Source organism: Oryx dammah, unplaced genomic scaffold (genome assembly GCF_014754425.2).
Source record: "Oryx dammah isolate SB20612 unplaced genomic scaffold, SCBI_Odam_1.1 HiC_scaffold_29, whole genome shotgun sequence".
Lineage (NCBI taxonomy): Eukaryota > Metazoa > Chordata > Mammalia > Artiodactyla > Bovidae > Oryx > Oryx dammah.
In genome coordinates, this window is record NW_024070213.1 from 98,132,745 (window position 1) to 98,156,928 (window position 24,184).

The 24,184-nt window shown below is 41.0% G+C and overlaps 1 pseudogene; it reads left to right on the forward strand.

Annotated features, from left to right (window-relative positions):
- The first annotated feature begins 22,406 nt into the window (after positions 1–22,406).
- On the forward strand, positions 22,407–24,053 carry LOC120858122 (annotated as a pseudogene).
- Positions 24,054–24,184: the final 131 nt, after the last annotated feature.

The window sequence follows — 24,184 nt, forward strand, 5'->3', positions numbered from 1 at the left end:
AGTAGTCATGTATGGATGTGAGAGTTGGACTGTGAAGAAAGCTGAGTGCCGAAGAATTGATGCTTTTGAACTGTGGTGTTGGAGAAGACCCTTGAGAGTCCCGTGGACTGCAAGCAGATCCAACCAGTCCATTCTAAAGGAGATCAGTCCTGGGTGTTCTTTGGAAGGAATGATGCTAAAGTTGAAACTCCAGTACTTTGGCCACCTCATGCGAAGAGTTGACTCATTGGAAAAGACACTGATGCTGGGAGGGATTGGGGGCAGGAGGAGAAGGGGACGACAGAGGATGAGATGGCTGGATGGCATCATGGACTTGATGGACGTGAGTTTGAGTGAACTCCAGGAGTTGGTGATAGACAGGGAGGCCTGGAGTGCTGCAATTCATGGCGTTGCAAAGAGTCGGACACGACTGAGCGGCTGAACTGAACTGAATCAGAATCTCTGAGAATATGGGTTTGAAGACATCTATAATTTTTACTAAACTCTTCAGGTGATTTTGATAATCATCCAGCTATCTGAACTGCTTCCTAGCCTAGAAATTTTCTCAAGGAAATTCTTTTAGCCTTAGAGTGAAGTGATCTCTGTGTTGCAGACTTTAGAATTCTTTATGTCTCGTGACTTGATAAAATAGACTAGAAAATATATTTCCTTTAAAACACACAGATTAACTAATTGTAGGTCTTCCAAATGAAAATGTCTCTTAAGGCCGCACTGACACTTTTCTTGCAAGCAATAGATTTTTTTCATCAGTGTTTATTCTAGGTAGAAACTTGATGGAGGAATGGTTCTGAGAATGATTACATGACTTTGTGGTTTATTTATTTGAATGGCTAGTCTGTAGCAGCTATGGTTTGAATGCCTACAGAATCCAAGAGCAATTAGTTGGATGGCAGTTTTAAAAATACGTGATATCCAAGACACTGGGTGATTTATTGGATGTGTTCAGGGAATTTTTGGAAAAGAGAATTCTTGTCCTGGCTTTAATTTACCTTAGCATTAAGCAAGTCACTTTCTCTTTTGCCAGAGTTGCCTCATCTAGTGAGATAAAAATAAATTACAGACAATAAAATACTGACTTGGATAATTGTTTGTGTCCTGGTCCCCACTTTTGAAAGCTACCACTAATATATATATCATTTATTTATTGAGGGTTTGCTATTTGTCAGATACTGTGTTATATGCTTCTAACATTTCCCATTTAATCCTTATACCACTTAAAGATAAATATTATTACACCCACTTTATAGATAAGGGAATTAACATTCTTAGCAGCCTTTAGAAATTAGTTGAAGGATATACAGCTGTTAAGGGGTAGGGCTGGCATTTAAATCTGGCTGTCTTCAGACATGGCTTTATAGTTTTCAACTTGCCTTATAGAAAATATAATTTTAAAAAGCAATAATCAATCAAACAAAAAAAGACTTCCCAAAATCATGTTTAAAAAATCTTAAGTAATCATCCAGGAAGTAGTGAAGTTCACTTTCGCCATCCAGCGTAGTCTCTTTTCTATGCCTACACAGTGGAAGGAGGGACTTCAGTGCTAATGCGTGTCTAGCACCCAATAGCCAAGTGACTGAATGGAGACAGTGTAGATTTTAGAGCTATACTGGGCATTGTTTGAAACTTGCCTTAGCTGTACGATTTTGGGAAAATGAATCTCTTGAGGCTCATCTTCCTCATCTGTTAATTGCTGATCACAATACCTACCTTGTAAGTTTATGTAGTGATTATGAATAATGGTTAAAAAATACATAACATACAATAGATATTCAATAATGGGTAGATTGCAATGTTGATTGATTTAGATGTAATGGAAACATTGGTCCATGAGGGCCATATGACATCCAGTTCTAACTTAGGCCAAAAAATCCAGCAATTATCCTCAATTGCTCTCATTCCCTCATAACTTATATTCACTCTATCACTAGATCTTGCCAACCCTGTCTTCAGAATGTGTCCCCAGTTAGACCATTTGTTATCTTCAAGCCTACCACCCTAGGGCAAGCCTCTCTCTCCTTTCATCTGGAATCCCAGCTGGTTAGCTTCTAGACGGACGGTCTGTTCTTCACCTAATGGACTGAGAGATCTTTTATAAACATAAACCAACTTAAATCACTTCCTTGGTTAAAGTCCTCTAGAGGGTTTTTCATGGCTCCTAAAATGGGGCTCAAACTACTTATCCAGCCGGCATGAATCCTCATAATCTCCCATTGTCTTTCTTTCTGAATTCATCATGATCACTTTCTCCATCATGCACCAGTTTTCTTTTTGTTGTTGTTGTTGTTGTTCCTCTCTGGATCACTTGCTTATTTTCTCTCAGATCTTTTTGACTTGCCGTTGACATCATCTTCACATTTCTTCTCATTCCTTTGTACATCCAGCTCACTTAGTTCATTTCAAATGTACTTTCAGTGTCTTCCCTGATCACCCATCAAAAATTTCACTCCCATCTGTCTTCCTCTATCCATTAAAGTGTTTTTTTACACAACATACAATTTTTTTAAATTATTGACATATTTGTTTACATATAGTTGAGGAAACAATTGCTTGTATAGTACAGTACACTCTAAAGGAAACAATTGCTGGTATAGTGCTGATAACTAGGGAGCAGGATAGTTTGAAAGATCAATTAATTACATGCAAAAGAGAGTACAATAGAAGTCAGGGGAGGGGAAATCAAGTGGTCTAAAGTCTCAAGTTCACAAGGAGCCAGGAGCCGATTCTTGATTGATGCCGGTTAGAATCACAACGATAAAGGCTAGGAGACAGATCAAGAAGAGCCAGTGAGGCAATAAATTCATGGTGAATAGGAGGCCAGAAGAAGCTTGATAGGACTGCAGAAGAGTGCCTGATTTGAAGAAATGAAAGTGATGTCTAGAAAAGGTGTTGGAAGTAGGCTGCTGAGAGTCTTAAATCTCAACTACTAGACAGACATTAATGAGCATTCCAGGAGCAAAGGGTCTTTATGGTCTCTATTTTTAGCTAGTTTCATTTAAGTCATATTAAGCTTCTAACATACAATCCCGGGGGAGAAGTCTTTCATTTAGAACTACTTAAATACCAGCAATTTGCATTGGTGATTTTTGCCTTTAGTTAAATGTGTGTTCTGACAGTACCACCATAGTCCAGCCAGTAAAGACAGAAGCCAAGTTGGGTTTCTCTGAGATAGAAGATAACAAAAATAGAAGAAAAACCATGCTTGCTTCGAACAGGCACTGTTATTCTGCATTTTATTATTTTTTTTTAAATTTTCTTTCTTTCTTTCTTTCTTTTTTATTTTACTTTACAATTCTGTATTGGTTTTGCCATACATTGACATGAATCCACCACGGGTGTACATGCGTTCCCAAACATGAACCCCCCTCCCACTCCCCTTCATTCTGCATTTTAAAGCAGGACCTTTTCATTCATCTAGCAAGACATAACACAATGCAAGCACACTTCCGCTAGCACTGTTATTATCATAAAGAAAGCCGAGAGTTTTCTCTTTCAGCTGCAGGCACACAGGACTTTGCTGCAGGCTGCACTGATCGTGAGAGGATTATTTGTGGTGACAGGAAAATGTGTACGTCTCTAACGCCTTCCCTCTCCTCTTACTTTGGGGAGGGAAATTTATCCTTTCCATATCTTTTGAAGGATCAAAGTATATGAAAATCAATGTGCCATGGGTGAAGTTTTCCAAACTTCAAAAGCCAGGTGCCTTTGGGCACAGAGTGGCCCCAAGCATGCTCTCCCCTACTCTGACCTCCTCCTGGCAGGCAGGTCCTAGGCTGCGCAATGTGTTTTGAGGGCATTTGGGAGCTAAAACAGATGTCTTACCAGAAGTGTTTCTTCCTATTTGGAGGAAGAATCAGGGAACAGTGTGGGTTGTTGAACTTGTGTGTTTGGAGATGGAAGGATGTTGGAAGCTATTGCCAAATCATTTTTTTCCTGAGGCATCTGTCTACCATGGACTGGATCAGCTTTTAAACTTGGACTTGAAAATCAAGTTTTGACAACATCCACCCATTCTGCTAGAGACCTGCTCTGTGGTTTTAATTTTAATTCTCTTGAGTATTTTGGTTATGCCCTGAAAAGTCAGAGCCCATATGTGTTGGGTGGGAGGAAGGGCAATATTTTACATGCATATGTAATACATATGTATGTTGCTATTTAGTTGCTAAGTCGTGTCAGACTCTTTGCGACCCCTGAACCGTAGCCCACAAGGCTCCTCTGTCCATGGAATTCTCCAGGCAAGAATACTAGTGTGGGTTGCCATTTCCTTCTCTCTATAAAATGTATGTATATATTTGTCTCTCTCTCTAAAATATATATATATGTAAAATATACACATCCACATATACACATAGACAAGTATACCCGTATATATTTATGATATGTTATATATAATATGTATTAGGTATATGTATTATTTGTATACATAAATTATGTAATGTTTATTTAAATTATTTCCTACAATCCTTGGGACTGTTCTGCAGTTTTCTTCTTTCTTCTCCTGTTTTCCATCAGCTCTGTTGAGGTTTTTTAAATGAGAATTCTCTGACTCTTCCCCTTGACAGGATGAGGGGCACAGATGAATGAGCTCTGGCTGTTCTCATGGTGGCAGGGCAGGAGACACTGTGACCTACAGGAAGCTTCCTTGCTGGAGAAACACAACAGAGTCCTGTCTGAGGCACTTCCGAAAGGGTGGGCTGACTGCCCACGAAGCCAGGGATGACAGCTCCAGCTTGGCCTCAGTTCATAGGCATTCTCCCCTGGTTACCCAGGGAGGTTCTGTCTCTAGTTCAACTTAGTAAGTGAAGTTTGCCTCTTCCCCTCAACTCAGGAGGAGTGGAGAGATGGAGATATGACCTGTGGTGCCCAGGTCACTTTCACGGGGGTGTCCCTTCTACTTCTCGTGATATTGTGGGGTTCCTCCCGTGACTGGGTCCCCCTCGAGTTCTCAACTCTCAGAGCTGTCCACGTGGAGCCTCCAGGAGTTTGTTATTTTCAGCTCAGGTTTTCCTGCCCCAGTACTGGCTGGGGAACCCCCGCTTCGTGGTGTTTGCTCCAAAGTCTCTGCTCCTGTGAGCCATGACTCCATGCTCACCCATCTCTCCAATCCTGTGCATGCATGCTCAGCCACTCAGTCATGTCTGACTCTTGGTGACCCCACGGACTGTAGCCAGCCAGGTTCCTCTGTCCATGGGATTCTCCAGGCAAGAATACTGGAATGAGTTGCCATTTCCGCTTCTAGGGGATCTTCCTGACCCAAGGACTGAACTTGAGTCTCCTCTGTCTCCAGCATTGGCAGGAAGATTCTTTTTTTTTTTTTTTTTTAGGAAGATTCTTTACTACTGAGCCACCAGGGAAGCCCGTCTCTCCAATCTTAACAGCAGCCTTTTGCTCTCTGTCTTCCACTCTCTTATGGATACAAGAAGAGTTGCTACTTCTTCAATGTGTTTAGCTTTTTACTTGTTGTTAGGACAGAATGGGGACTTCCAAACTTCTTACATTTGGAACCAGAAAACGGAAGGCTTCTGTATGCCTGAATGTTAACTATTTAAGTTCATGGTAGCAGGCTGAAGGGTTACAAGGTTAAATTCAAGATAAGCATTTTCTTCCAGCTAAAGGTGCCAGGGAAGTTATTTCTGGGTAAAGAGGAGGAGACAGTGGAAGTGGTTAGCTAAATAACACTTTTGGGTTCATGTGGATTATAAATTGTGAGATATAGGATAGTCGAGAGTTGCCTGAACTTGAAATCTGACTCCAGTTTTGATTTGCTTCTTGGGGGTGATTGAAATAAGCAACGAGGACAGTCCGTTGAAAGAACTAAGAAAAGTCATTAAACAGAAAGTGTTCTCTTCTATAGCTGAATCCTTAGGAGTTGGGCAATTCTCCCTGATAATGAATGTTTTCCCTACTGTTGGTTACATCCTTACAGCATGTGTTGGTTTGTGTTTTCTGGTGGTGTAAGAGTCAGAGACCCTGGAGAAGGGAAAGGCTACCCACTCCAGCAATCTGGCCTGGAGAACTCCATGAACTGTGTAGGCCATGGGGTCGCAAAGAATCGGACATGACTGAGCGACTTTCACTTCAGTTCACAAGAGTCAGGGAAAGGCCATTAGCTGCGTAAGTTACAGACCACAGATGTTGCCTCTTGTCCCTGTCACTTTTTCAGGTGTTCATATCGGTGTTCTGAGAGGCCCAGCAGCAAGTTCTGGGAAATAATTCTGGGATAAAAGAAGTTTTAAACAATGCCCGTTGCAACCCAGGACACGGTATATAAACCGAGTCTCCCATTTACTTCCCTTTCAGCCGTAAGTACATCTTTTCCTCTCTGGATCTTATTGATTCCCTCTTGTAGGACCTCAAGCCTTCAGCTATCCTTGGCTGATTTAGTTTATCTCCATTCTGCATCTAGTCTTTCTTCGATCATCTGGCCTTCCAACTGCTCTCTTGATGCTGAAAACTCAGCCTCTTTGCACCAGTGCTGACTCAAATCTCAGAGATGGAGCTTTAGATGAAGTAGAAAAGGATATCTTTATTTCTTTGCCAGACAAAGGGGTACACAGCAGGCTCATGCCTCTCAAAACTGTGTGCCCCAACCTGGGATGATTTGGTGAGGAGTTTTATAGCAGTGGTTCAAGGGCAGATTGCTGGTAAGGATTAGGGTGTGTGAAGAGCCTGCATGCCTTTAATTTGGCCTTAGATGGTCCTGTGAGTTTCTGTGAGTCCTTTAATCTGGCCTCAGGTGGTCTCTTGAAAAACTTCTTTGGTTCCTTTAATCTGAAATGAAGAACACAAATATCTTTCATTTGTTGAGGGTTTGCTTTCCTGTGGCTCAGATGGTAAAGAATCGGCCTGCAATGCAGGAGACCTGGGTTCTGCAGGAGACCCAGGTTTGATCCCTGGGTCAGGAAGATCCCCTGGAGAAGGGAATGGCAACACACTCCTGTATTCTTGCCTGGAGAATCCCATGGATAGAGGAGCCTGGTGGGGTACAGTCCATGGGGTTGCAAAGAGTTGGACACAACTGAGCAACTAACACTTATACTTCTTCCTTAGTCCTACAGAAATATCCAAAGATATTGTTATGTGTATTCCTGAGGCAGAGCCAGGACTCTGCCCCAAGACTGCACTATCATTTCCTGACTGCTCCTTTTTTGTCTCTACATCCCCTGCCTCCTCAGATTAGCAACTGTTTCAACCTGCTCTTTGGAACTCAGGGAAGGCCATGAAGGCTGAAGGCTACTCCCTACAAACAAGAAACAGGGGGCATGGCATGACCCAAGTCCCACAAGGTCCTACTTTGTTTCACCCTTAGAATATACATTCCTTCCTGCAATTGCTTGAGCAACAGACCTAGAGTCTTCTTTAGCCACTCTTGGGACCAGAATGGACAAGATATGAAGCAATTCAATGGGGCAGTGGTTCTCAAAGCCAAGGATGGATTGTTCTCAATTGTTTCATACTTAAGCAGGGTCTTTCAGATGACACCTGCATCTGTCTTATACTACTTATGTGTGCTCTGTTATACTTCACAGAATACATTGAGGCCATTGGAGAGAAACGTCCCCAAGCTCCTCTACCAAGCATACCAAACTTCCTACATCTGCAGCTACCCTTCCTAGTTGTTAAAGCAAAGCAGTATTTCTTTAGGTTTTGTCCCTGGAGCACTTGCATTGGAATTATTTGGATTGAATATTGAAAAAAGACTAGACCTATTGATTCAGAAATCTAGGAGTGGAGAAAGCATGGATACCTGAATTTAAATGGGCACACTTCTTGATTTTCATGTACACTGGTATTTAAGAACTACTGTCTTAACCTATTGATCATACTTTCTCTAATATATTCATCCCCTGTTCTTTAAGAGATAGAAGTAGGAGTCTATATTGGTTAAGAACAAGAACCCTGTAGCTCTGACATGTATTATCTGGGCCAGTTCCTTAAACTCTTTGCTTCCATTTCTTTATCTGTAAAATGAGAATAATAAATACCTCATCTGCAGAGGCTAATAAGACAAATTAAATGAGTAACTATATGTAGAGAACATTGTCTTGCATATAACCAGAAAGATAAGTGTTGACTATTTGTCATTACTCAATCCCTCCTGGGCTTCCCTTGTGGCTCAGATGGTAAAGAATCTGCCTGCAATGCAGGAGACCCAGGTTCAATCCCTGGGTGGGGAAGATTTCCTGGAGAAGGAAATGGCAACCCACTCCAGTATTCTTGCCTGGAGAATCCCATGGATAGAGGAGCCTGGTGGGCTACAGCCCATACGAACACAAAGAGTAAGATATGACTGAGCGATTAACACACAACACAATCCTTCCTATCAACACTGAAACCTGTGCAAGACTCTCCTATTATCCTCTTTAGACTCTTTATCTCTCTTTCTGTAGTCACAATACTATCACCGTCCTTTTTAAAAATTATTTCCTCCATTAGGTCCAATTCCCTACCCCCCCACAGGTCTTTAGTACCAGATAAGATGCTTTTCTCAGCTCTACCCTTTAACCTGGTTATTTTCTACTCATTCTTCCATTGTCAACTCACTGGCGCCTTTTGTAGGGAACCCTCAGATTATGCAAAGACCCTTGTTTTGTGCTTCAAAATCCTGCATAACATTTATCATAGATGTAATTTTATATTTATGTGTACAACTATTTGACTAATATCTGTCTCCTCCACTAAACTGAAAGCTCCAAAAGATGTGGGACTCTGCTGACATTTTCATAAACGTTTCACCAACGCTGAGCACAGCACTGGGCCTGGCACATAGTAGGTTCTCATAAGTCTTTGTTATATGAATGATGGACAAATATGAATGTACGTAAAAACCCTAAGGAGAGAGCCAAAACAGGCCTGCTGTTAGTACTTTACCATTATTTAAAGAGTCTACCTTTGAAATAAGACAGGCCTGAGAACCAGTCTTCACCGTCCCATATGCCAGCTATGTAATCTTGGACAATATTCTTAACTTTCCAAGTGGTTCCCTTTCTTTTTTTGTAAAACGGCCATACCACTCTAGGAAAGTACAGTGTGTACCATACAGAGTTGTTATGGGGACTATAGAGAAAAAGCATGCGTAGGGTTTACCACAATGCTTGGGCCAAAGCAAATGTCCAATAAATGTTCATTAAGACGTGATGATAATGATCTTCCTGCTGTTAACAAAACTCCCAAGAGGTCTCCAGTCTTTTCAGTGGCTAATTTCAAGCATGAAATCCCTAGGTGATCCTTTACGCATTTCCTATTTCATCTCTACTCACAGAAGGAGTGCGCAATTCCTTGGGTATATCCTACACACACTGGCCAGAGTCTGCTTTACTCCCTTGCATGCTCTTGTTGTCTGCCACTGCTCCAAGCTGCTCGGCTTGCTTGGTAATTTTTTTCTGCTTCTTACACCAAGGCGGGCACCTCTATGCACATTCAGCAGTTGCCAGGGCCTTTGCCAGAACTATTCCGTCATCTTCAGCGGTGCCCCTGCCACTCCATTTCCTCAGCAGCGTTGGGCTCCCTCCCTCTTTTCTTTATTGCTTTCAGCAGAATAGGAGAAGTAAAGAAGCCTGACCCTCTCAGAGCAAGATAAGTGACTTGTGAGGCACAGCTTTTCTAATGTGTCCTTTGTCCTTTGAGGTTTCCTCTCTCAGGGGCATGCATAGGAGGGTCAGGGCAAGCTATGTCAGGATCTTCCTGAAGATTCTAGATGATGGCCTTCTCCGCCTACATCAGTGATGTTGGGGCAGTGAGAATGACAAGAAGGAGTGTCAACCCTAGGAAACTTGGAGCAACTATTGTGCAAGCTCTCTTTCAACTGTAGAATATGTGGGCTTAAAAAAAATGTCCACAGTCTAAAAGTTGAGAGTTATGTTTTACGTGGTGAGAAATTTTTATAACTTGATCTCTGGGTTGGGAAGATCTCCTGGAGAAGGCAAAGGCTACCCACTCTAGTATTCTGGCCTGGAGAATTCCATGGACTGTATAGTCCATGTGGTCACAAAGAGTCGGAATGATTGAGTGACTTTCACTTCACTCTATGACTTCAGGCCCCAGAGACAGTGTCTCAAGTAACCAAGAGAACTGCTCCAAGGAGGTGGTGGAGGGCAGGGGTGGGGTGGTGGGGAGGGTAGGGGGAGCTAGGTTATATATAAGTTTTAGAACAAAGTGCAGGTAGTCAAACAGCAAAAGATGATGTTAATTAAAGAATATTAGGTATCTCAAGTTAAGGAATTTAGTGCTTTTCTATGTATGGGAAAATGCAAGAGTCTAGGCTCAGTGAAATCATTCTCGTGATATGTACCTCAGCTATCTGGGGCCAGTTTCCTGAGGTTTCACATCCTGAGTTTCCTCAGGGTTCATCATGGGGAGTGACTGCAGCCTGATGGCTGCCAAATGGCAGATATTCTTTCCATCTTGAGTTCCCTCAGGGCTCACCAGCTCACCGTCCACGGTGGCTGCAACTGCTGATGATTGTGCCATCCTTGTCTACTGGTATGGCAGGAAATATTCCGTTTCTCAGATAGGCCCCTTTTTTCCTTTCCCACCCAAACCCTAGGCCAACTTTCTCTCATGAAGAAAAGAGCTTGCCCCCGTCCAAGGGCATTTTCAGATCTGCTGCTAAGTCGCTTCAGTGGTGTCCGACTCTGTGCGACCCCATAGATGGAAGCCCACCAGGCTCCCCTGTCCCTGGGACTCTCCAGGCAAAAAAACTGGAATGGGTTGCCATTTCCTTCTCCAAGGCATAAAAGTGAAAAGTGAAAGGGAAGTCGCTTAGTCGTGTCCAACTCTTAGCGACCCCATGGACTACAGCCTACCAGGCTCCTCCATCCATGGGATTTTCCAGGCAAGAGTACTGGAGTGGGGTGCCATTGCCTTCTCCGATTTTCAGATCACCCACTCCAATTTTCTTGCCTAGAGAATCCCATGGACAGAGGAGCCTGACAGACTCCATAGAATCGCAATCGGGCATGACTGAAGTGACTCAGTGAGTACAGCACGTAGCACAGCACAGGGCCATTCAGAGTGGCCCAAGCAGTTTTAAAGCACTGAGATGTCCCTACTTTATGCAGTGGTTTTTATGCCATGTTTTTTTTTTTTTTTTCCCACACTAAGGAACATTTGCTTCATCTCTTCCCTTGGTAGTTTATCTACTATACCCTTCTTTCCATTCATTTGGTGAGAATTTTTTTAATGTGGGGTGTGTGTGTGTGTGTCTGCTTTGCAGAAGCAATGGGAGTGGGTAGGACCTCTCTTTTGGCCCCCTGAAGTATCCTTGAAGAAATTTGAAAATCACAACTTGAGAAACACATCAGGGAAGAAAATTCACTCTTGCCATACCTCTTGTGAGGAATAACAGAAATAGAAATAGTCAAATGACCAGTGCTCTAACTAAGCTCTGTTAATCTTTTCCCAAGGCAAAGTGCATACAATGATTTTTTTCTACAGGATGCTTCCCTGATTTTTCTTTCAAGGACAAAAGATTTGTAGTCTGAGCAGCTGGATCACTTCCTCCCACTATTCTGTCCTTGGAGACATTTGGCCCATTCAAGGGAGCCCACGGATTCCATTTCAACAGATGTATCTCACATTTATTCAGGATATAAGTGATAGGGTGACTCATTGTGCTGCTAATACAATTACCGTCTTTGTTGTTTAAGAATCATATCTTGATTCCATATAGGCAAAGAGATTTATCACCATTCTCTGTTGTAAGGAAAGACTGAAAGGACAATATATGTGTAACAATTCAGAGAAAACTGGAATGTTTTGGTTCCAAAATGCATGGTTTGTCATTTGACTCACAACCTTAGGTGAGGGCATATAGAATGTGGGCTTTCTGAACTTTAGTATAAAGTCATGGATTCCTGTGTTCATGACATTGAAAAACCTATTATGAGGTGCTCTAGGAAGCTGGTTGTTGAGAAATGAAAGAACTCTTATTCACTTTCTTTTATATTTTGTACAAATTCTATCTCTATGTGAGTAAAATACAAGTACTGGCAAGTACAGTATTTGAATTTTACTTTTGATCACTTTTGGAGCAACATGTACCTACGTTTAAATTCTTCAAACCACATTTCTGAAAAGACTTTATTACTAAGCTGATTCTATTTCTCCTTCAACAATGCCTGTCCCTTCTCTCTCTCTCTCCTTTTTTTTTTTTTTTACTACTTTTGGCTCCTAATTTCTGTAGGGGCTCTTGAGATAGCAGGAAGAGTGAATACTACTGCTTACTCTTCCTCAAACTACTTTCCTGGGGGTCAAAAGTGCATTCAGGTACTGAAAGAAAGAAAGAAAGTACCTTCCGAACTGGAAGTCTCATCAGGAAGACTGCTTTCCTGCTTATCAGGAAAAACAACCATGTGATTTTTCTCTAAGGTCTGTATTTAGAAGTAATTTAACAAGATGTGGGTTTGAATCTCAGCTCTGTTGTTTACCAGTTGGGTGACGCAGAACAGATTATCCTGACTCTTAATGAGAGACAGTTTACGTAAAATGGAGATACAGTCCTAGTCTCCTAATAGGATCATCAAAGAATTCAGAATGATGTCACACTGACTGGTACATACTTAAGACACAGTAAATGTTATCCCTATTCTTTTTCTTTATTATACTCTCAGGACTAATTGGTAGCTAAATACATGAGAGTTATGGATTATTTGAAAGCCAGCCTCAGTTAACTGAGTGAGAAAGGAGGGGGAATATAGTTTTTGACAGATGACCTATTCTTTGATCTCTAGTGGGCTGCTGCTGCTGCTGCTAAGTCACTTCAGTTGTGTCCAACTCTGTGCGACCCCATAGACGGCCTCCCACCAGGCTCCTCTGTCCCTGGGATTCTCCAGGCAAGAACACTAGAGTGGGTTGCCATTTTCTTCTCTAATGCATGAAAGTGAAAAGTGAAACTGAAGTTCCTTAGTCGTGTCCGACTCTTAGGGACCCCATGGACTGAAGCCCACCAGGCTCCTCCATCTAGTGGGCTAGATAACTTCAAACCCAAGGAACTATATACCAATCATAGGATTGGGTTTTGATTAAGGCTATATTGACCATGATTTGATTCAACAATGAACAAACAAGGAGACCATATTATAGGTTAAAAGAATTAGGAAGATGCAAGGGGATTCTTGACTTAAGATACGCCAAATTCTGTTATTTTGTGCTCATGAAGCAGTGTGTATAACAGGAAGCCATATTCTTTGGAACTAGAGAGAGCTGGGTTCAGATTCCAATTCTAAGGGGTACTAGTATGTACATTTGAGGAAAATCTTTTCTTTTTCTCCCCTGTAATACGTAGATAAGCATACTTACTTTGGAGTATTAAAAAATTTGAATGGATAGCTCATTTTAAATTACTTATTAATATCATGTTAGGCATATAGTAATTTCTCTAAAAATGTTAGGGTTTTTAATTTTTTTCCCTGTTTTCTCCTCTTTAATGAGGCATAATGGTATGAATTGACACTAAGTCTAAGTTTCGCTCATACTCTGTCTTAAAGAGTATTTTCTCTGTTGGCTCATGATTTGATTTGCTCATTTCCTGAGAAGCCCTCTTCCCTCACTATGCTTGTCTGCTCAAGCCTGACACAATCCATCTTAACTAAGTGTTAAAGGAAGGCAAATTTTTGTCTCAGCTGAATTTCCAATTAATGACATATAATTCTACCTAGAATTGCTTAGTTGGACAAGTCTCTTTGCCTATACCATGCAAATGAATCTATATGCCTGTATTTCCAGTGACAGCCGCTTGGGACATTTTTTTTTTTTGAAAGTTAGGTAAAGCATAAATCATGAATTAATAAAACACTCTGACTGTGAAGCTGCTTCTGCATCTGACTAAGGGGATTAATTCTTCATAACTATGACTGAAAGAGAGAAGACTCTTGAGAGTCCCTTGGACTGCAAAGTGAAGAAACCAGTCAATGCTAAAGGAAATCAATCCTAAATATTCATTGGAAGAACTGATGCTGAAGCTGGAGCTCCAATACTTTGGCCACCTGATGCAAAGAGCCAACTTCCTGGAATTGATGCTGCCTTCAAAGAGACTGAAGGCAAAGGACAGTGGGTAGCAGAGGATGAGATGCTTAGATAGCATCACCGACTCAATGGACATGAATTTGAGCAAACTCCAGGAGACAGTGGAGGAGAGAGGAGCCTGGTGTGCTACAGTCCATGGGGTCACAAAGAGTCAGACATGACTTAGCGACTGAACAACAACGATTGAAAGAAGTCAGATTATGTTTTCAGTAAAATAGTAAATGTTGGTTGTTTTTCTTTCCCTCTCAGTTTGACATTTGGGTAACTTTGTATTATAATCCACTGTCCGGGTGCTTGGTTTTAAAATAAAGTTTTATTGATACACACTCATCGGTGTATTGTACCTAGCTGCCTTCAGGCTACAAAGCAGAGGTGAGTAGTTGTGCAGAGAATAAATTGTGTTTGACCCCTGAAGCTGAAAGTATTTACTATCTGGACTTTTACAAGAAAAGTTTGCTGACATCTGTTGTAAAGAATTTTGAATGCTATTTATGTGTTGACCTTAGGCTTTCTTTAGATCAAACCCAGAGCATAGGGTAGATGGTTTCTATAATAGGACATAGTAGGTCTGTGACAAATGCCAGTTAAATTAAATATCTACAAAAAAAAAATACTAGAAAAAAATGTTAGTAGAAATTCTTAGCATGACAACATAAGTTTTTACTCTTCCTGCTTGTTTAATTGGTTTGCACTGAATACAAAAAGAATGATCTCTACTGTTAAAGAAAGGCTTGGCATCATTGGAAATGGAAATTCTTAAGAATCAGTTGAGGTGAAGGAGAAGTGAAAACATCATAATTAGTGTTGGCTGAGCTCCACCCAATTCTCTGGTGAATTCTCATGGTGTCAGGGTACTTGCTCATGAATGGAGGACATTTTAAATTTTTGCAGCTTGTAAACCTTCAACAGGAAGCCTTCCTGCCATTTCTCTATCCAAACATCTCATTTTCCACAGGATTAGCATGACTCTGCCCAGTTCCTTTCACAATGTTGTGGCAAAGAAATGGAAAAACTATTAAGCTGAAAAATTATACCAACTGGTATAATTTAGTTAGGTCAGTACACTTAAAATGTCATGCATTTGTAGCTTCATAGAATGACTTTTTTTAATCAGACAGAACTCCAACCTCTGGTCTAATGGGGCTTTGGTGGCTAACTCGATCCAGTCAGGGCTGTATGTGTGACTCTCTGTGTGCAGTTGACCCTTTCCAGAGCCTAGGAGTGTGGGAACCAGTACCTGGGCAGAGCTGAGCCTAGACCACCCACTCATTTCACACAGCCCATTAACTGGTTGTCATATAATGCTATGTTACTCCTCCCGTTGACCTTGCCCGGCTGTGTGTCGAATTACTAATTATCCCTACAGCTTTGCTACGTAAACGCCATTTAATTTCCACCTCCACTTTTGGAAGCCACACTGCTCTGAGAGAACCACTGCAATAACCTCAGAAGCTAGCTGTTTCTTGTCAGGCAATGGATGCCATCTACCACCACTGTGACCATTACCACCAAGAAATGTTCTCTGAGTACAAACAATAGCTAAAAACAGAAAACAAACAAGAGGAAAAAACAAAAGACAGAAGAGAAAAGAAAAGGAAAAGAAAAACCCTGCATTTTCTGTTCAGCTCTGGACCATTCTCATGCTTCAGGTTCATGCCTAGTTGACCCTGGACACCTGCCTGTGCTGTATGAAAATAACAAGCCACCATCTGGGGGTTTCATCATCTCACTCAGAGGCAGGAGTGTCTCTAAGGATTATGCTTTGCCTACTTGGCACGGAAATCCTGCTTTAGCTTCAGTGATTAGCAAATGTAGGGAGTGATTTCCCTCAGTCTAGACCCCAAAGACTAGCCCAGACAGACACAGGAATTCCCATGAAAACCCTCTAGGCTACAGGCCATAATTTACCTTCTGTTGTTGCAATATTCTTGCTAGGAGATTGCTAGTAAAATTTTGCAAATGTTTCCATTTAAATTGACCCATTCATTTGGGATTACAAAATGCTAAAATCAAGACCATACTTGAAGAAGATAACTTGGGAGCAGAGTAGGTCAGACAGGAGTGGGCAATGGGCGTGGGTTGGAAGAACAGTCAGGAGGCTGATGATCATGTTTTTAATTTAAACATAGGATTCCTTCTATGTTAAAATTATTTGTAATTACTAAAAAATAATGGACTACACAGGTCGGTCACATATGGCTAAATTCAAAGGAATTTGGTTTTAAAATAAGAACCTAGGTTTAATTCATTCTTTTATCAATCAACACTAAAATTAAAGCAAGGGTCTCAACCTAAGCAGTGTTCGTTGTTTTGTTGGATGTTTAGATAGAACTTTTTTTTTTTTTTGGTGAATTTCCTAGTTGACTTTCAAATAACTGACATGTAATTTCCTAAACCTAGAAACAAATCAAAAAAAGATGCTTGCTTTTATGAATATGAAGGGCAGTATGACTTTATTCACTTCTTCTTTAAACATTTATTTAATATCTACTTCATATCAGGCACTGTGTTAGGTGCCAGGAATACAATAAGAAAAAATACATTCAGTTCCTACTGCATGAGGTTATAGTACCTCTTAACTAATCCTCTTGAGACAATGATAAATTAGAATAGATGCAAATTCACATATTTAGCAAATAAAAAACATGATAACTTTACAGATGAGTGTTTCATGACATCATTTCCTCTACCTTCAGCCTATATTTTTTTTTTACTTTATTACAATTCAGCACCATTTCTTTTTCTGTCAATGTCTTTTTCAATTAGAAAATAACTTCAATTTTTTGGAGAAAATCGAAAACTTGGGACTGTTTTTCTGTTTGGAAATGTATTTCTAATTATTAGGCTTTATTTCAAAACCCTTCTACTATGATTTATGTCCTGTTTGCTTCCAGCCTAGTCTTTCTGGCCTTTGTTGCTGTTCCTGTCGCTCAGTTGTGTCAGACTCTTTGTGACCCCATGAACTGCAGCACGCCAGGTTTCCCTGTCCTTTACCAACTCCAGGAGCTTGCTCAAGCTCACGTCCATTGAGTTGGTGATGCCATCCAACCATCTCATCCTCTGTCGTCCCTTTTCCCTCCTGTCTGCAATCTTTCCTAGCATCAGGGTCTTTTCCAATGAGTCAGCTCTCACATCAGGTGGCCAAAGTATTGGAGCTTCATCTTCAACATCAGTCTCTCCAGTGAATATTCAGGGTTGATTGCCTCTAGGACTGACTGGTGGTTTGATCTCCTTGCAGTATCTTTCTGGCATATCTTTCATTATTCCCCCTTCCTGCCCAGTGCTGTAGTCAGACCAAACAGCTTCTCTTCTCCTAACGTGCCCCACCTTTCCTCATCTCTCTGGCTTTGCTCACCATGTCTCCTTTGCCCAAGATGCCCTTCCTCCAACATCTCCCCCTAACTCATCTTACTCAGTTCCAAGGACCAACTTCTATGTCATCTCCTTTATGAAGCTATGCCTACAGAAGAGAGAGAGTTAAGCTTTCTGTTCTCTTCTGAACAACTAGAGCACTTTTTACTTCTCAGCAATAACGTAGGGCCAACAACAATGTGTCTCTCTTCTTTTCTACTGGTGTGTCAGCTTACAGAAAGCAGGCATAGTACCTTACTTCTATTACACTGCTTTTAAAACCCTTTAATTTATTTATATATTGTTATATGTAATTATAATTACATGTAATAGAATAATATTACATGTAATTATAATGATATATACTAATTATAATAATATAACATAATTATTATAATATGTATTGCAACTATATATTGTATTTTTACTTATAATAAATACATTTTATTACCTCAGTAATACATGAAGACATGGCACAATATTTCTTGAGAACTTTCTATGCATCAGGTGTTGCACAAAGCTCTAGGGATATATATACTTTCAATTTCCACCCTTCTGGTGGGCATTAAACACATAGGTGCTATAAATATGGTATTTGTGTAATACCAAAGTAATGCTCAAATATCCTTCAAATCTGGCCCAATGGTTGACTTTTTACATTGGAGTTGAGGTCGCAGGGGCCATCATGAGCAAAAAAAAAACTTTAAAGCTTTATATGCTCAGACAGTACTTGTTTTTGGTGGTATCTGACTTTTTATATACCTTGTTTCATGAAAAATTGGGTTAGGTCAACACTGGATCTGCTGTTTAGTCACGAAGTTGTGTCTGATTCTTGGTGACCCCATGAACTGTAACCTACCAGGCTCCTCTGTCCATGGGATTTCCCAGGCAAGAATACTGGAGTGGGTTGCCATTTCCTTCTCCAGTGGATCTTCCCTACCTAGGGGTCAAACCTGCGTCTCCTGCTTGGCATGCTGATTCTTTACTACCGAGCCATTTGGGAAGCACGAGACCATTCAAGTATGATGTAAATCAAATCCCTTATGATTATACAGTAGAGGTGATGGGTAGATAAAAGGGATTAGATCTGGTAGAGTGCCTGAAAAACTATGGATGGAGGGAGATTTGTAACATTTTAGAAGAGGTGGTGACCAAAACCATCTCTCCCCCCAGAAAATTCAAGAAGGCAAACTGGTTGTCTGAGGAAGCTGTACACATAACTGAAGGAAGAAGGGAAGCAAAAAGAAAGGGAGAAAGGGGAAGATAGGCCCAACTGGATGCAGAGTTCCAGAGAATAGCAAGAAGAGATAAGAAGGCCTTCTTAAATAAACAGTGCAAAGAAATAAAGGAAAACAATAGCATGGGAAAGACTAGAGATCTCTTTAAGAAAATGTGAGATATCAGGGAACATTTCATGCAAGGATGGGCACAAAGGACAGAAACAGTAAGGACCTAACAGAAGCAGAAGATATTAAGAAGCAGTGGCAAGAATACACAGAAGAACTATATTAAAAAGGTCTTATTGATCCAGATAATCATGCTGGTGTGGTCATTCATCCGGAGCCAGATATCCTAGACTGTGAAGTCAAGTGGGCCTTAGAAAGCACCACCACAAACAAAGCTAGTGGAGGGATGAAATTAAAGCTGAGCTATTTCAAACCCTAAAAGATGATGCTTAACATGGCAGCAAACATGGAGAACTCATCAGTGGCCACAGGACAGGAAAATATCAGCTTTCATTCCAATGCCAAAGAACAGCAACACCAAAGATGATTCCAGCTACCAAATAATTGTGCTCCTTTCATATGCTAGCAAAATTATGTTCAAAGTCCTTCAAGCTAGGCTTTAGCAGTATGTGAACTAAGAACTTCCAGGTGTACAAACTGGGTTTAAACAAGACAGAAAAACCAGAGATCAAATTGACAACATTCGTTGGATCATGGAGAAAGCAAGGGAATTCCAGAAAAACATCTACTTGTGCTTCACTGACTATGCTAAAGCCTTTGACTGTGGATCACAACACACTGTGGAAAATTCTTAAAGAGATGGGAATACCAGACCCCCTTATTTATCTCCTGAGAAACCTGTATGCAGGTCAAGAAGCAACAGTTAGAACCAAACATGGAACAATGGACTAGTTTCAAATAGGGAAAGAAGTATGTCAAGGCTATATATTGTCACCCTGCTTATTTGACTTCTATGCAGAGTACATCATGCGAAATGCTGGGCTGGATGAATCACAAACTGGAATCAAGATTTCTGGGAGAAATATCAACAACCTTAGATATGCAGATGACATCATTCTAATGGCAGAAAATGAAGAGGAACTAAAGAGCCTCTTGATGAGGGTGAAAGGGGAGAGTGAAAAAGCTGGCTTAAAACTCAACATTGAAAAAACTAAGATCATGCCACTTCATGGCAATTAGAAGGTGCAAAAGTGGAGGCAGTGACAGATTTTATTTTCTTGGGCTCCAAAATCACTGTGGATGGTGACTGCAGCCATGAAATTGAAAGATGCTTGCTCCTTGGAAGAAAAGCTATGACCAACCTAGACAGCATATTAAACAGCAGAGACATCATTTTGCCAACAAAGATGTATGTAGTCACGTATGGATGGGAGAGTTGGTCCATAAAAAAGGCTGAGCACCAAAGAATTGATGCTTTCAAATTGTGGTACTAGAGAAGACTCTTGAGAGTCCCTTGGACTATAAGGACATCAAACCCATCAATCCTAAAGGAAATCAACCTTGAATATTCATTGGAAGGACTGATGCTGAAGTACCAATATTTTGATTACTTGATGTGAAGAGCAGACTTATTGGAAAGATCACGATGCTAGGAAAGCTTGAAGGCAAAAGAAGGGGGCAACAGAGGATGAGATGGTTAGATAACATCACTGACTCAATGGGCATGAATTTAAGCAAACTCTCAGGTATAGCAGAGGACAGGAGCCTGGCGTGCTGCTGTCTACGGGGTCACAGAGAGTCAGACACAACTTAGCAACTAAACAACATTAACAACAACACTGGATCACTGCAACAGAAGTTGGGCAACTTTTCAAACTAGCAGCTACAATTTGTAATCAGGCCCAGGGGTGCAGTTTCTGCTATTGCCCAGGCTACCTGACTGCCTTCTTCAGTCAGGCAGGAGAGAGGCAAAACTGGAAAGTATAGGCTGCTTCAATGTCAGACTCACCTTTGGTGTTAGACACAGCTTCACCCATAACTAGAGTGAAAGTTTTTTTGGGAGTGCCAATTTCATCTGTAAAATAAGAATAGTAATAGTCTCCTCAGTGAGAATAAGTAAAACATATAAACTCTATTCTCCATAACTATGTCCATAAACTATGGTCCATAGGCCAAATCTGGCTTGCTGATTGTTTTACAAATAAAGTTTTACTGAAGCACAAGGACATCTATTTATTATATATTATCTATGTGTCTGCATAACATAGGCAGAACTGAATAGACACAATCAAGATGGTACGGCTCATAAAGCCTCAAATATTTACTTTCTGGCCTTTTATAAACAAAGTTTGCTGTTCCCTGTAGTAGAACACAGCCCTGCACAGGGAAGAGAATTGGAATCATCCTCTTTTTTACCATTCTCTCTTTCACTGGGTGAAAGTGGAAAAGAAAGAATGGAGAAGAGCTGGCAAAAGAGAGACGAGGGTGGCTAGTTGTCTCTTTCCATTTAATGGAAGCTCAAATTGGAATTGGCCTTGAATCTGGGACTGAGACCTAATAGTGACTTGAAGAAGTAAAAAAAAAATTTTCCGTATTGAGAACTGTCACTGGTCCAGAGATTTTTTCTTTCCTCTTGGAAAGCACTATATGTCACCACTGAAGTTAGTAGTTCATTCTTGATCAGAGTTATCATTGGCAGAGACCATGAAAATCCTCCATCAGAGCGTAGCACTGCCATTCCAGCAGATTTTGCCTGTGTTGGTATTGATTTCAATTAAAACAAGTTATCTCAGTCACTGGGCTTCCTGTTGGCTGCACTCATTGCCCAGTGATGCAAATGGAAAGCCTGTTTCAAACCTATGCTATCTGGTTACTTACAACAAGGCCCGGGCAGCTAGGTGTATAAACAAACCTCAAGGACCAATCATTGTAGAAGGAAATGATCTTCATTTGCCCTCCATGATGTCATCCATGTTAGGCCTGACAGAGCTTTAACAGTTATTGACTGTGAGACCAGGCCAGACAAATCTTATGAATTCATCTTATTCCTCTTCAGGGCAGGTAGTCAAGCGTATCCCAAAACATTTGATTTGGTTCAATTCCTTGTGTACATTTCCTTTCTGTCTCTCCTTTTTCCCCCGCCTCCTCCTGTGGGAGGGGTTTGTGTGTTTGCATAAACATAGAATGATGGTGTTCTGAGTCTGTGTTTTTATTCTGTGGCTGAGCTTTTCTCTTCTACCTGTTAGCTTATAAGTAACCTAATCCAGGGATAAAACTCCTTCATTGCACATAATGATTCAGCAGTTTGTATCAGCATGGTTCTTTATAATAGCAAAACAGACCATTCTTTCCAAAGAATGGCACATGAGACAAAATGTATAGCACATTTGTGCTTTAGTTGCAATTTGTGCTTTAGTAAATTCACATATTTGAATTGTTGCCTTTAAGGCTTGTGTACTAGATCAAGTCACCTAGCTAAAAAGTGGGCCTAAGTCACTGTGGAACAGATTGACTGTTCCCCACCCCACCCCCCAACTCTTCATTTGAACATGTAGCTAGATAATATTCCCCAGCCTTCTTTACAGTTAGATGCAGGCTTTTCCTATCCTTTCCTTTGTGGGTTTAGCACTGATAATTGAAAGCTAATTCACTCTTTCTTCATGTTACTTATAATGTCCCGGCAGAGAGTCCCCTCTCTGATAAATACTCTTGCCCTTTCTCTCACCCTTTCTTTTGCATTTGGTGCTAAGAATGGTGTAGGGGGTTACTAAAAGATAAAAAGAGTTTCTATCCAATTTCACAAATGCAATTCTCTTCTGATTTGGTGATATTTAGAACCATGGGAGCATGAGCCTACCTTCCCAGTCTGTGCTCCACGCTGCCTATATCCTCATTCTAGAAAAGCCATCAGCAAACTTAAAACCCATGATTGCTCTACAAGAGTTTAAGCAAGTCCAGTCCAATCTGTCACTGGCAGTTGGAAAGCAGAGGGGAAATGGAGATGAACAAAGGAAGGAAAATGGTAGGAGAGAGCGAATAGGGTGAAGAAGAAAGAGGAAAACCTGAAGAGTGCCTGGACTAAAAGCATGCATTCTTATTTTCAAGATGTCCATTTAATGCCTTTTTTTTCTTATTGTGTGGTAGAAGCTGATGCCACTTTCTGAGGATAAAATAGTATGATAGTTTTTAAAAGTAATTTTTATAGGAATGAATAATTTTGTTCAATTTATGACACAGGCTTGTATAACAAATATACAGTTTTTTAAAAAGGATGGTTTAATGTGGAAAATCTTTTTCTGGGTAAGTATCATGCCCTCTCCTAATGTGATTATCTTTTATTTATTTTAAAAAATTTTATTATTTGAAGGATAAGTGCTCTATAATGTTGTGTCGGCTTCTGCTGTACAGCAACACGAATCAGTCATAATTATATACGTATCCCTCTCCCTCCTGAGCCTCCCTCCCCCTCCCATCTGACCTCTCTAGGGTTAGTTAAGGCACTGGGGCTGCGCAGAGCAGTAGCCGCAACATTAGAAAGATGGCGGAGGAAGAATAAAACAGAGATCCTTTTGGTTCCAGAAAGTCACCTAGAAAGAAGGCATATCAGGCCCTCAAAGCCACCCAAGAAAAGCAGGTGCTTTTGCAAGAAAGAAGAAGCAGAGGAAATGAAAAGAGCTCAAGTTTAGGCATCAGGGTTCCTAAATGATTCCTGGTAGCAACTGCGTACTAGAGTGTGACTTAGACAATTAGAAGTGAAACTCTGTGGCTTGGAAGTCCCAGATAAACATTTCTTGACCTTTGTTCTAGGCATCCAAAGGGTTAATGGGGTGAATTAACTAGTGCTGAGGATCATTGCAAGACTCTGCCTGAATAAGATTTTCAGTGGTATCCTTGTAAAAATAACCTTTCCTACCATAAACTCATTTTGGAATAGTGGAACTTCATGTGACCTGTGTATATGTGTGCGCTCAGTGTGTCCAACCCTTTGTGACCCCATGGACTGTAGCCTGCCAGGCTGCTCTGTCCATGAGATTCTCCAGGCAAGAATACTGGAGTGGGTTGCATTCCCTTCTCCAGGGGATCTTCCTGACCCAGGGATCAAACCCAGGTCTTCTGCCTTGCAGGAGGATTCTTTACTGTTTGAGCCACCAGGGAAACCCTTATGTGACCTGGGGATTTCCAAATCTAAAGTCTGTTTGGGAACTTGACTTGAAACCCAGACAAGCCAAGGTCAAGAATAAAAGCGTCCCTCTGACAGACAGCAGAATGACTGAGCCGCGCTGGGGGAAATTTGGTGTCATTTGCTGGGAAGAGTTCATTCATAAAATTGCCTTGCCAGGGAAGAATTTTCAGGGGATCTCAGGGTTCTTGTGCGTCTTCCAACTCTCAGTGGCCCACTGTGCTACCAAGAATAGAGTGGGCTTCCTCAAGGAGGAGGGCTCACCTGGTTATGGAGGCAAACGCAACACTCAGCTCACTGGGCAGGTGAGCTAAGCCCAGAATCTCTGAAAGCACAGTGCATTGGAAGCATGTGCTTTTGTTTCATGTAATGTCACCCAGTATCTTCAAATGCTGCATGCATGCTTGATCGCTCAGTCATGTCCGACTCTTTGTGACCCCATGGA